The 15,152-nt window shown below is 27.9% G+C and overlaps 1 long non-coding RNA gene across 1 annotated transcript in view; it reads left to right on the top strand.

Annotated features, from left to right (window-relative positions):
- Positions 1-14,442, top strand: part of LOC107441404 (uncharacterized) — a 265,160-nt gene extending 250,718 nt beyond the window's left edge. Inside the window, exon 7 of the long non-coding RNA XR_001583730.3 lies at positions 14,316-14,442. This is a non-coding gene — a long non-coding RNA (uncharacterized lncRNA). The remainder of the gene's footprint in view (positions 1-14,315) is intronic.
- Positions 14,443-15,152: the final 710 nt, after the last annotated feature.

Here is a 15,152-nt window from a genome sequence, read left to right on the forward strand (position 1 = left end):
CAATGCAGTAAGAACGGCACTTTAAATTCCTCTTAAAAATGTATTTATGCGGAAGTATAGTAGAAAAACTGCATAGTAAAAATTAACAGTCAAGAATGTAGTAGTCCTCAAAAATATTTTTTTGCGAGATTGTATAATATTATTTGGTGCAGAAAAACATAACGATACATGGTGAATCTTAATTGAAAAAAAGAACAGCATTTTTACAAAAACTGGGAACATTTTTATTAAATTAAAAGAATATTTAATGCATTTTAGTTTAGTAAACTGATTTAGAATTTCACTAAAGTAAACGTAAAATGTATGTCTTAGGGGCTCAATTGATTGTCGTGGTCGCTATTCTCTCATTTAATGCAAAATATTCTGAATCAGTTTACTGTATAAGTTACTTTGCATCATTTGTAAAATCCATTTTACCTTAAATTTCATTTTTACACTAAAATGTTATAATATAATGTTTACAGTAATATTTATTTAATTGGAGAGGTTCAATGATTTCACTGTAATTATTACAGTAAAAATTGCACTATATCAGATTTTTGGTTTACGTAGCATATTCTAGTAAAAATGTATTTTATGGTATAAAGTACCGACAGGCTTGGTGTCAGTACTATTTTCCATAATTTGATCCAAATTTTTTTACAGTGCATTATAACTGAGGACGTTATTTCTAACAGAATCTGAATACACAACCGTCCACATTCTGGGCAACTCAACAAAAGTTACAATTTTTGATTGTAAAACAAATTCCTCGGGTTGTAATTCAGGTTAAGGTTGAGAAAATCTTAATTCCTGTATTTTAAATTTTAGTACTATTATAATTTACGGTAAACATTGAATTAACAGTTATGGCATTCTGAGTTTCAATGCTTGTTGCAGTGATTACAGTATCCTGAAAACCTTAAAGCTCCCTTACTAATATTGATATAAAAATATTTCCCTTTACTTGAGTATAAACTTTATTCACTTCAGAAATATACATGTTTATATTATTCGCCTCAAAAATATACAGCATGCTTCAAGTGCTCATAAATAAGCACTAAATTTCAAGCAAGTCAATAAAACTTATTATTATTATTTTAAATTTTCTTCGTTAATCTCTATTTTCTTTTATCCTTTTTGTCTTCATTTTTTTCCATATATATATATACTCATGGACAAAAAAATTAGCGCACCAAGGAGGAGGAGTCAAAATGAAACGAAATATTACATACGTAATGATTACTTTGATGTAAGTAAATGTTTAGAAAATCAAAGATTATCGTTTTTCTTTGATTTTCTAATCATTAACTTAAATCAAAGTAGTCATTACGCATGTAAAATTTCGTTTCATTTTGACTACTCCTTCTTGGTGAGCTAATTTTTTTGTCCATGAGTGTATATATATTTATATATATACATATATATTTACAAAATTATTGTATTGTATAGATAGATTATATATTACATATTTTAAACCACAGTTTCTTACTCAAATTCTTATTAACACACTTATCACATCAAATTACGGTACAAAATTTCGGCATTTTGGGTGCATCATTCATAAAATATCATATCGTAATTTTTACAGTAATATTTATTTAATAAGAGTGTTCTAGTGATTTTACGGTAATTATTGCTGTTAAAATTAAGGAATATCAGATTTTTTGATCCGTAACGTGTTCCGGTTAAAATGGATATTTTACGGTAAAAAGTACCTGCACCCTGAGTACCGGTAATTTTTACCGTAATTTGATCCTTAATTTTTTATAGTGCATATCATAATTTAATATGTAATTCTTGATAGGAATATGATCAGATCATATGAGAAATTATTAAATCCTACTGTGTTAATTAAATCCTACTGAGTTATTCCAAAAGAAATTTCAAATATGACTAAAGTGTTATCAATTCTCTCAGGAGATTTATCAAATACTGATAACTCAAGCAATATTTTTTACAATAAATTAAATAGAAACATTTTCTTTACTCTAAGATAAAAAATTTCTCTACAAAATTGCTTTTATTCATTTATGCCTTCTTTTGAATTAAAATCCCAAGTTGGTGCTACATTTCATTTGAAGTATATTGTGGCGCCAGGCGTGGTGCGTAGGCGCCAAAAGAATCAACGGGATTACAAACACACGATCGGCAACCTGGGAACTGCCCCAGTATTTAAGAAGCTTCGAACTTTACTCAGTCTCTATCCCACACAGTCTTACTTAATTTTTATGTTTCTGTTTTTAGCTTGTTATGTTCAGTTGTTAAATAAATGTTTAAGTTTATTGTTGTCATAGTTGTCTTCAACTTAATATGAGAGGGTTCCTCCCCCTCAATATTAATTATATATTTATTATTTATAACTACTTATATTTCCCTTGATATGTGACTTATTCAATAATTATAAGCTAAAAATAGAATCGAATTGATAACTTAATAAAAAAATGTTTAGAAAACGCAGCCACATGAATATTTTTGCGTTACGAAATAAAAACAATCTCTTTTTTTCTTCTTTTTTTTGTGGGAAATGAAATCAATCTTATTTTTTTGTTCCAAAGAGCAAAAAAAAAAATCTCACAAAAATATAGACTGGCGTATACAATAATATTTCCGGTAAAAATTACGTAAATAATTTAGACTAGAAAGCTTCCTGTGGTAACTCATGACAAATACAAGTCGCCAATAAACATAATCGCTGAATAAAGTATATTTAATGTTCTGTTTTTCATTAGTTAATCTCATTGTCATTTTTAGTTGTTTACAATGATTTAAAAGCTATTTTTCTCAATCGTCTTGTTTATCAATTCTATGTGTTTTTTTTTTATCGTATCGTATTCTGTCAATGAAACTGTATAATTAATAAGGCAAAAATTATTGAATTTCATTTACACACAATGTGTTTTTTCCAATAAAAACATATTATGCCCCATTATTTTGCGATAGTAAATACAAAAGAAAATATTTAAATCAACAATTGTTATTGTAAATTATCAATCAAGGCCATACGTCTATATTTTAATTTTTTCCGTTTAGAATTATACTTGTTCATCTTGGTGAATCTTTTCAATCAATTAGAATGATAATTCTAGACCTTGATTCAAAATATCATTCATTATTTAGTTGTCTAAAAACAAACAAAAATAAACTATTTTCAATTTTTTTTAAAAAGTAAAGATTAGAATAAGATTATAAAAAAGATTATTTAAAATTATAATATTAATTCACGAAGGAAATTTCTTCTTCTATAATTAAATAGATGCTTTAAATAAAGAAAGAAATATCAGAACACATTTAACTTAGACTTAAAAATTAGACTGAACATTTAACTTTGACTTAAACAGAAACATCTACTTAACCCATTAAACTAGTGAGAAATTTAAAGAATGTCAAATTATATAGAAAGAAAAAAAATTCTCGAAAAATGATTTCAGTTAATATTTAAGATCTTTTTTATGTTCCATAAATTTATGCATTTAAAATATTTCACTCACAAATTATGCTAGTTTAAAAAATTATACTTGGAAAATTATGCTATAGAATAATTATGCTAGAGATGTTCCGGTTGTTAAAATTTTGCCAGGTGCTTGAATCCGCTAGTCGGAGAAAATTCAATCGTTTACCCGCCTGGCTCCATCTTCCCGGTAAAAATTTTATAATCGATAAAATTTGGATTTATTACCCTGCCAGCTCCTGGTACTCAACCCAAACGATAAAGAAATTCCCTAAAGTCCAAGTAACTCCTAGATCAAGCAACAAAAATAAGGAAAATTAGCTTTCATAAAAAAAAAAAATTTGTAGAACTAACGCGTATTTGCGTTGCACGTAGCTAATAAATAGTAAATTCAAAGATATAAATTCCAAAATTAATAATTAATAAAAGAATAAAAAAAACAGGAATCAAAACTAAGTGTTATACAAAATTTATTTTAGACAATTTAATTAGTGTAAAAAAATCATGTATTTTATACATTGTAAAAAACAATCTGTGGAAAATAACCTAAAAGCTGAAGAAAATAACCTAAAAATCCTCTAGACCTCTAGAAAATAGCCTAAAAACTGGGATTCCGTATAAACTGGGATTCCGTATAAACTGGGATTCCATATATATTGTCTTAACGTTATTTTATTAAACTTAGTAAACATGTTTGTTAAGTATGCAGAAAAAGACTTGCCTGAAAAAATATTAATAATTTAGTTCAAATTAGCTGCTATGAACCAATTTCAAAAACGAATCATTAGTTTCTGATAACAACTATCACAGTGAATTTCCAAATGAATGGTTTAAGTACTATATATCTTGGAATTTACCATTATTATTAGTATTTACCATTACCATTATTGTTTTTTTAAGCCAAAAATTTCACTGCCATAAAGAACGGTAATTTTTATCAGACTTTTTGGACACGGTGCGGAAATGTTTTGCTGAAATTAAGAGTAAATAATTCAAAAACCAAACATATTTTACAAACACCATAGCTATGTTCGTAAAATCTTTGGGAGTTCCTAAGGCTTTTTGCCGTTATTTTTATCAGTTAAAGCTTTAGTTTTTGTGTAATTCACTTAAACGTATAGAGAGAAAAATTAAAACGAACTTCCTGATGAAATGAAGATTTTGATAGAGAGACCAGATTTTTACGTAGTAAGTACTCAATCTTAATGGTTTGAAGAGGATATTTAATACCTAATTAATTAATGAAAATGATATTTTAAGTTGGGATGTCTGACACAGAAATGAACTTTCTCTGAATGAACATAACTTTTTTCAACGAATTCGGATTAATGTCCCCTCAAAATACGGGATTTAGTAGCAATCTGGAAAATATAGTGTTAATATTTTAATGGTCGAAAGTTTGGACCTCTTAATATTAATTTTATTTCTTGCTTATTTCGCCATATCTCGAGAACTTCTTTTAAGCAAATCGAAAAACTTTCGCGCATAATAATCAGATTTGTTTATCCAAAGATACTTCCTTAAATTATTTAAGAAAGTGGCCACACTGTTAGAATTTCCATTCTAAAATTAATATAAAATGATCTGCAACAGTTTGCCATTCAATTAACCGCAAAGTTTACGGAGAAAAAAAACCTTTTTTACCTTTTACGGTTTTGAATCCGCTTACAACTAGTCTGTTTAAAGGACCATGAGTCCAAACTAAAACTAAACGTCTTTTTTTTACCATTTACTACTTGCATGAAAATACCAGATTTTTTTTTTCTGCATAAAGCAGCTTTTTGAAGCTGCTATGCGTGAATGAGAGTAACATATTCTAATACCATAAAGCAGTGTTTCCCAAACTTATGACTTTTGTGTACCCTTTCTAAATTTTAGTAACATTGTGTACCACTAATAAAAAAATGAATGAATTTTTTACTATAAAAAAATGCACAAAAGTTAAATATCACAACTGGCTGTTGACACCACTAATTATTAACTGTGCAAAAAATAGCCAATAGAAAAATGCGTAATCGTAAATTATCATGGGTAGCTTTGTTTTTAAATAAAATTTTTTGAAATTTTCGTTTGTTGCAATATATTTTGCATAAGAACGCGTACCCCCACTAAACTGTTCCCGTACCTCTGGGGGTACGCGTACCACACTTTGGGAAACACTGCCCTAGGGTCACAAACTAGGGAGTGCGACACAGTGGAAACTCTTCAGGGGGAAGTTGAGGGAAATGGAGAAAATATTGTGGTGTCAACGATGGGAATCAAACCTCGTTCTGTCGATCATGAGGTTGAAAACTTAGCCCTCTCGACTTTAATATGTACCCATTCGCAAGGAGCTAAGTGGCCTCATTAGGTGGGACTGGTTAGTGCTATAAAATTCTGGTTGTTTAACACTATTTGGTGAAAACAGTTAATAAATGTTTTTTCTCACAGTTAACAGTTTGAATACCATCTTATTTATAGTTATTTGGCTGTTTCGTTTGCATATGGTAAGATAACTATAAAATAAACAGTTATTTAACCATTTTTCCGCGAATTTTTTACCGTGTAGTATAATAGATACATAGATAGATAGTTTGATTTTTGAGATTTTTCAGAAGCATTTAGGCATTACCATTTAATTAGAAGCATTTCTGAAATATTTTTATTTACCTAAATAAGGAGCATTATTATTATATGCATAATTAAAAGATTTTTTTAATCATATTATTAAAAAATATTGCATTATTCAAATTGATAAAAAAAAAATTAACGTTTACATTATCTAAAAATATTGCTTTATTCACGTGATTGAAAATTTTACAATACACAAATTATTAAAAAAAAATATTAAGTTTCTTCACACTGGGACGAAACTTTGAAATCGTGATTCAGGTGCTTGTTCCTTCTTTCAAATTAACTTAATAGTGTTGAAAAATATAATATCAGCAATGAAATCAGACAACAATCTAAGATTAATGCATGATTAGTGCTCAGAGCAGCGTATCTCAGGAAAAACACTGCGAAGTGAATCTCAATTTTTTTTTTAAAAAAATATGGATCTAACAAAAAATAAAATTAAGATGAGCGCGATAATAAAAGGTAAAAGAACGAATGTCTTTAAGCGAGTATTATGAAGAATTCGCAATTTGTTCAATTCGATGCGCTCCGTTGCCTGAAATGTTGTCCTATCAGTACTTATTATACCAGCAAAAAAAAGGAAATGAAAATATTGAATTAGTGCTAGTTTGTGAAAATGAGTCAAGTTTTACTGCATAGATAAATACTTTTCAAAAACTGTCATCTTAATGAGGTATAGAAAATGAAATAAGTAAATGTCTGTGACAATTGTAATGGTCTGTTGTACGCTTAGAACTTATCTACATATACTGTAAACATTAAACTACTCAAAAAGACTCTACTCAAAATCTTGAATTTTATTATATTTTTTGATTTGTGTATTCTTGGTTTTTTCAAAATTTAAACCGAGAAAAAAAGTATGGTCAAAACTACCGAAATATGGTAAAATTTAAATATTTATGGTTCTATAGGACCATAAACAGGACCATAGAGCACCAAAAAACTTGGTAATTTTTAGCAAAGAGCTTTTGTTAAGATTTTGGTAAAACATATGCGGCTTTCTTTTAATATTATGTGATCAAATTTTTGAAATGTGGTAGAATTTGGTCAATGTATCATGATTATACTGTATCATCATCATGACTCCTGATTAATGAAACCAAAATATAAAAATGTTTGAATAATATAGGAAATATAAAAAATATAATAATGGTGTTTAAACAGCTCATTTGGTAATTTTTCCGTTTTATTGGTAACGGTTTACCGAAAATTTCGATTTTCAAAATTATAATTTTTACTACCACACATTTAGTCAAGTATTCAAAACTGAAAAGTAAATTTAACCGAATACATAATTTTTATACCATGCTTCAAGGTATTATGATAAAATTAGCAAATTTGACCACCGAATTTTATAAATTATAAAACCATTTTTTATCTTTAATTTTACCAAAATCATTAGAAAAATACTATGGTATAAATTACGGAGCTTTTTGGTGTTCTTGTAGAGCTTAAAAAATGATAATTTTTGCCATACTTTGGCAGTTTTAACCATACTTTTTTCTCAGTGTACTATCTCTCCAAGTTTGAACAATCCCAAAAAAGTTGCGCCAGGGAACTTTTATTTTAAAGTTGAAAACAAATCAAGATTTCATATACAATTTAAGAGGTTTAAATAAATCTTTAACTTTTATAATGGGAAAAGTTGGTAGGGCACTGATCCCATGTCCTAAAGTCCGTGGGTTCGATCTATCCGGCCGAAGACTCCCCGTGTAGTAAATGGTGACTGATGCACGTTAAATCTGTCAAGTCACAAATTCCTCCATGTTCCCATAACAAATAAATATATCTGGTGGTACTGATTCAGGAGTCTTCTTCTCCCAATACTTGATCCAGTAGTTCCCTTGTTTTCTGGATTTATTCAAAAATTACAAAACTACGGAATTGAGCATCAGCAGTCGTAAACCCAAAAATTGGATCGGCTGTTCGACGACGGATATAAAATATAAAATTAAATGGGAAAAGTTAACACCAAGCTCAAGTGCTTTTACATCATACATTGAATATATTCGATTCGAAAAGCAACAATTTTGATTTCACTTTGGATATGCTCTATAGATGGTTTACATTTGAATACAAAATGGCGCGAGTTTGTTGTTGTCGCCAATGTTGCAGTACATTTACTGAATCAAAAGTTCGCCGATAAACTGTGCACGTATATTTTAAATGTTTAAAAAGGATAGTTATATTTTAGTTTTTAAATCTCTGTAAGCAATATTGAATATTTTTAGAGTGCATTGTTTCTATCCGTTTCTGCTCTGTTAAGCTTAATTTGAATTCGTGTTAATATTCCCTTCGTGTTACAAGCATCTTTGATTTACTAACTAATTTTATTTTAAGAACTAGTGTATATATGCATCCTAAATTAATGACTTTTACTTTATATTGTCTTTTAAAAGTAACATTGCTGTTCTTATGTGTATCTTATCTTAATGTAATAATAAATATACTAGCGTTACTGAATACTGAAAAAAAGTGGTAGCTACTTTATATCAAGAAATGAAAAAAAAAAAATTCTCGCCGTTTCGCTACGTCAGAAACCTTCTTTTTCGGTGTTAAGTTACATTATAATTTTTTTTACAAAGTATTATAATAAATGCTTATACTTATTGCTTTAATCTAATTACAATGTGATTTCAATATTTTCCACGGAGATACACGTGGCGAAAAAAAATCTGGTTCATGGAGAAAAATCTGGTAAAATAATTGTAATGTATGGCAATAATGTTTTGGGTAAAAATGAATAAATACATATATTAAAAAAGACGTAATTCTGGTTAATAAAACCAAGATATATGACATTTAAACCATTTGGTAATTTTTCTAGTTATACGGTAAGAGATTATCGGAAATTCTGGTTTTCAGAATTGTAGTTCCTATCGCCACATAATTTGGTAATTCATACAAAACTGAAAATTAAATTTAACCGAATAAATGATTTTTATGCTATGCACTAAAATATCATAATAAAATTACCAAACTTTGTCTCAATTACCAAATTTTATCACAGATTTTAAAACCATACTTATTGAACTGTATTTTAGTAAAACTATATTTTATTTTACCAAACTCATTTCCAAAGCACCTCGTTAAAAATTACTGACCTCCTTGTGTTCCCATAGATTTAGAAACACTGTAAGTTATTCTGGTAGTTTAGGGCACACTTTTTTCCTCTGTGCAAGAATTCCCATTTTATCTTAACGTACCCAAGAAATACATGCAACTTTTGTTTTTCTCTTAAAGACTTATCAACGCTTATTTATTTAAACGCTGTTTTAAATTCTTTAAATAGTTTTTTTCGATCAATATTTTTTTCCAATCTTTCACAGTAAAAAAAATGAGAATTTAAGTTTTTGTTTACATTAACCTTCGATTGACCTTACTACGAGCTTATAAACAAAATCTCTTCTAAACGTAAAAACGTTATAAAACTCTCAGAAGACATAAACAAAACACCAATACGGGCGTCAAAAAACAATTGAATTACGAATCTTTTCATTTCTATTGATGATAAATAAATGAATGCCCAGATAATCACACACAACTCAACTCCACTCCGCAAGCGCCTTGAAAGTTAGAAGAAGATTTACAGCTTGTTCCGAAGCTAAACAACTTGCTAGAGGCAGTTTTCATTAAAAAAGAATTCCCATAACTATTCATCGATGACTCTTCGCATGTATCGTTAATTTTAAAATATTTCGCCAAGAAAACAATGGGTGATGTACGAATTATATTAACTCAGAAAAAAGAAGAACATTTGGACGGGTGCAAATAAAAATCGTCTAAACAATGAAAATCAATCAATATCATGTTTCACACTCCAACAAACACGGTCTCGAAGGTAGAGTTTGCCTGTCGCGTGACGTCATTAATTCATACCAGTCATTGAATTTTGAAAGGTTACTTTTTTTTATGGATAATCACGTGATTTCTAATAGTTCCTCTACCTGTACTAAATAACAATGTTTATTAGACGCCAATTTTGTGAGGTTTTAGATAATTCTAAATTTTCATCTTCACTTCAATTTATTCGAATATCTAGAAAATTTCTAGAATAATGGAGAAAACGTTTACTTTGCTGTTAAAGGGAGGAGTTTCGCCTTGTAAAATAATTTACTTTGAACCATGTAAAAAAAAATTTTTAAATTTACAGTAAGAATAAATTATTTTACGAAGACGTACATTATAAAAAATGACGGCTAAATTCAAGGTAAAAAGTACCGAAATCCAATTCTTTTTACCGCAAAATTCATTTTATCATAAGATTTTTACGGAACAAAAAATCTGATGTACCGTAATTGTTAAAGTAATATATACAGTAAAATCACTAAATCATGTAATTAAAAAAATATTTCAGATAAAATTACCGATACGGAAAGATTTTAAATGACTAAATCATAGTAATTAAATAAATACTACAAAAATGACGATATGAAACTCTGCGGTAAAAAATATATTTTACGGTAAAATGTACAGATCTGAGAATGTTGCACTCATGGTGAATGTACTTTCTGCAGTTATTTTACCCAAAATATTTTTTACAGCGCAGCTCTAAATATTTTTCTGTAGTTCAAAGTATAATTTTCAAATGTGGTAAAGGGTAAACTCAAATCCATACCATACATTCTTTATTAGATTGTATCCAGATATAAATAAATATAATACATTACCTGATAAATATATTACATTACCAGATAAATATATTACATTACCACAAGCTATATATTTTTTTAAGATTTCTGTTCTATCATAATTCATATTTTTTATTAGATTCCTATATTTCTAAAAGGTCTCAGTTCTTAAGTTAAATAAGATGCCTATATTTTTTTATATGAACGCATTTTATGTATTCTATAAAATTCCTATATTTTCGATTAGATCGCGAACAAAATTCTCATATTTTCGATACGATCTTCATTAATACTTCCTACAAAATTCCTATATTGTCTATAGCATCAAAAACCTTATGTTATGTTATGTTATGTTATGTTATGTTATGTTATGTTATGTTATGTTATGTTAATAAAGATTTCGATATTTTTATGTGATCACAATCTCTATGTTATATAAGATTTCAATACCTTTATATGATCACAATCCGTATATTATATGATATTTCAACATATTAATATGATTGCAATCCGTTATATACGATTCCAAAATCTTTATATGATATCAATCCGTATATTATATAAGATTTCAAAATCTTTATATGATCACTATCCGTATACTATAGAATATTTTAATACCTTAATAGGATTGCAATCCGTTATATACGATTCCAAAATCTTTATATGATATCAATCCGTATATTATATAAGATTTCAAAATCTTTATATGATCACTATCCGTATACTATAGAATATTTTAATACCTTGATAGGATTGTAATCCGTTATATACGATTCCAAAATCTTTATATGATATCAATCCGTATATTATATAAGATTTCAAAATCTTTATATGATCACTATCCGTATGCTATAGAATATTTTAATACCTTAATAGGATTGTAATCCGTTATATACGATTTCAAAATCTTTATAGGGTCTCAATCCGTATATTATATAAGATTTCAATACTCTTATATGATCACAATCCGTATATTACATAAAATTTCAAACTCTTTATATGACCACAATCCGTGTGCATTATATAAGATTTCTAAATATTCCAGATTATCGCATTCTATACTCTTTATAAAAGCCCTACATTTTGCATAAGATCGCTACCAACATTTATATAATATGTATTTCTATAACATAATTATCAAAAATTTTCTATAAATAAAATATAAATTTTCAAAAAAGCAATCTACCATTTTCTATAATATCTTATACATTTCTTATATGATCATGATTCATAGTTTTTATGAGATTCCCATAATATCTATATGATCGCAAACCATATTTTTTATGAATCCTTTTTCTTATTTAAAATTATTTATCCGTATATTTTTAAATGTTTCTTTACTTCTATAATATAGTAATAAATATTCCTTCATTCGTTTATACACAATGGCATTACATACATTTTATAAAAATAACTTTTAAAATTTTCTTAAAATCTTAACTGTAGAATAATTTTTTTCCATAACAACTTTCATGTCGTGCCTCATTTTATTAGAAAAAGGTATTTTAAGGCAATTTAAAAAATGACCATCTTTTTTGTTAATTTATTAGTATTTTGATACGTTTTATTATATTCAACAGTGAAAGATAAGAAAAAAAGTGTACCTATAATCTTTTACTCAAAAACTGTTTCAACATAGCATGGTCGCTATTTTAATGATCGAGAACAGCGGTTCCCAAATGGTATTCCGCCAAACCCTAGGGTTCCATGAAAAAGGGGTTCCGAGAGTAAGAACTTGTTTCTATCTCCCAGATATGATTTTTGAAATCTGTATTTATTATTACATCTAATTAATAATCTATTATTTATTTAATATTTCGGTTCTCTTCATATAATTAAAATAAAAATCCAATAAAAAAATAAATTGAAAAGAATTTGAATCATTTTTTTTTTTAATCAGTATTTTTCTGAAAACAATATCTTGACTTGAAAAAGACCTGGATTTATGAGAAGCTGCATCAGTATTTATCATCGCGCTTTTAAAATTAAAATAAAGTAACTAAATTCGCTAAAATAACGAAATATGTTTCCTTGGTTACCATTTTCAACGCTTATAACAGTTCTTTCAGCTTTCATTTAATCAAGAACAACATCGAAACAAAATTTAACATGGAATTTATTTTAAATTTACAGTCTGAAAATAAAATAAATAATCATTCGGCTTATTTAGTTTATTTTCATCTTGTGAATTTACTGTAGACACAAATTTAAAACTAAATTAGATACAATTCCAGAAGTGCAAATTCAACTATCGGATATAAAATCTAATTTAAAGCTATATTAAGGAACAAAAACTATGAAAAAAATCATTCTTCTATTAAATCTTTTCAGGATAAAATAGTCTTTTATTGGACATAACGATCACAATTGTTTATATATATTTAACTATATATTGTTTTTATTTACTTTATTTTATGTGCATCATTATTTACAAAGTCGGGGTTTCGCAGAAAGAAATTTGATCATTTAGGGTTTCATAGCCGACAAAATTTGGAAACCGCTGATCAGAAAATTACATACTATGCTGGAAGCGTTAAATCTTTGCCTCTCGGTTTCAAGTGCTTATTTACCATTTATTCATTTAAAAAAAAATTTTATTTATTTATTTATTGTTAAAATTGAAACCAAATACATAATTGGGAACATTTTTTTTTTCGTTTGAAAATTTCGCAAGCTTTGTTTTTGTTTTTGTTAACTTGAAACACCTCACGTTATTTTATGTGCAACCTATGTATGTACTTTATTTAAAAATAAAGCAAAATAATGTGGCTTGAAACAATAAACATTAAAAGTTTTTTAAGGAAAAAAGGAAAAACAAATTTTAAATACAAAGCAGCATTATTTGCTTTTCCATGTTTATTGAATTACAATTTAAGTTAATTGAAAAGATGTTATTAAATTATTATTTTCCTTCCTCGTGTTTTTGTTTCCAACTCCATTGTTTTGGTACTTTTTGCTTGTTTTTTCTTTAATTTGAAAATTAAAAAATTCATCTAATAGAACAAATGCGTGCCACAAACACGCATAAATTCAGAGTTGTATTGTTGCAGTTGAAGTGCTTGATTTTATTAAATATAGCAGACGATCGCATTTCTTAATGATACTATGATCGAGTTGAAACAACAATTTGCATTAAAACAACATCGTCTGCAATGAATCGAACCTGCATAATTTGCTGAAGAGTTGAATTTAATTTTTTTCGAATAGCCCGAAGGTACATATAAATACGAGAAAGAAAAAGCCCACTTAATAAAATAATGCAGGTTTTTGAATAAAAAAAAAGTTATTCGGAATTACAAAAACCGAAGAAAAAGCAAAGAAAACATGGAATTCGAAACCACACGGTAAGAAATTCGATCGCATTCTCATTACTTTAATGACAAAAAGGAAGCATTGTCGAATACTAATTAATTCTTTCGGTTGTTCTAACGCGGTTTTTCGATTTGTTCGTGTTTCTTTTAGAAATCATGAAGTATGTGAAGTTTTGAGTGGATTGAGAATTTATTTTTTTATTTAGGTTATGCGGGATTCAATTTAATTTTTTATTTCACTTTTTTTAAAGTGAAAAAGAAAAAAATAATTTCTTTGATATCTCTTGATTAGATATAAGTTTAAAGAACTGTTTTCTTTTTTTTCAGATGACGACATTCTGATTTGGAATATTTTGAAGCATCTTTCGATTAGAAATGGAAAAACTTTGTGAACAAAAACCGAATCTCTTTGTAATCAAAGAATTGGAAAAAATAAAAAATTTTCTCTTGTTCATTTCTTTAAAGTCTATAAAATAAAAATTTGAAATTTTATGAGAAATAGTTGCTTCTCGCCATTTTTTTTTCTCTTGATAAATTAAATAAACTTACAATTTTACTTACGAGTAAACCTAATATTGAATTCAAGCAATTTTTAACCACATTATTAAACATTAAACTTAAGTTGGTTAAAGTTGAAACTGTTAAACTTTCAACTTCAGCAGGTTAAAACTATACTTGTTTTTTATTTTATTTTGTAACCGTAGTTGAACAGCCGACCCATTTTTTTTTTTGCATTTATGACTACTAGTGTTCAACTCCGTAGTCTTGTAATTTTGAACCCAATACAGAAGAGAAGGGAACTGCTGAGTCAAGTATTGGGAGAAATTTGCCTTCGTGGAGGACTTTTTAATGGAACTAACCCACATTTACGTTACATTGAGAGGAAAACCACGAGAACCTCCCAAGGTTAGCCAGACGGTAAGGAGACTCTAACCATGATCCGTTTACCATTGAGGATATTTTACGTCAGCACTGTGGTCGGTGCAAGCCGAATGCGGAATTCGTATCGACCAGTCATCGCTGGGATTCGAACCCGGTTTATCTAATTGGAAGGCGAACGCTCTATCCCCTGAAAGCCATCATGGCTTAAACAATACTTGTTGAACTTATTGTTAAAAACGAACAGTTTCACTTAATATTTAAATGAATTAAAGCCGTATCGTA

This window comes from Parasteatoda tepidariorum, chromosome 4 (genome assembly GCF_043381705.1).
Source record: "Parasteatoda tepidariorum isolate YZ-2023 chromosome 4, CAS_Ptep_4.0, whole genome shotgun sequence".
NCBI lineage: Eukaryota > Metazoa > Arthropoda > Arachnida > Araneae > Theridiidae > Parasteatoda > Parasteatoda tepidariorum.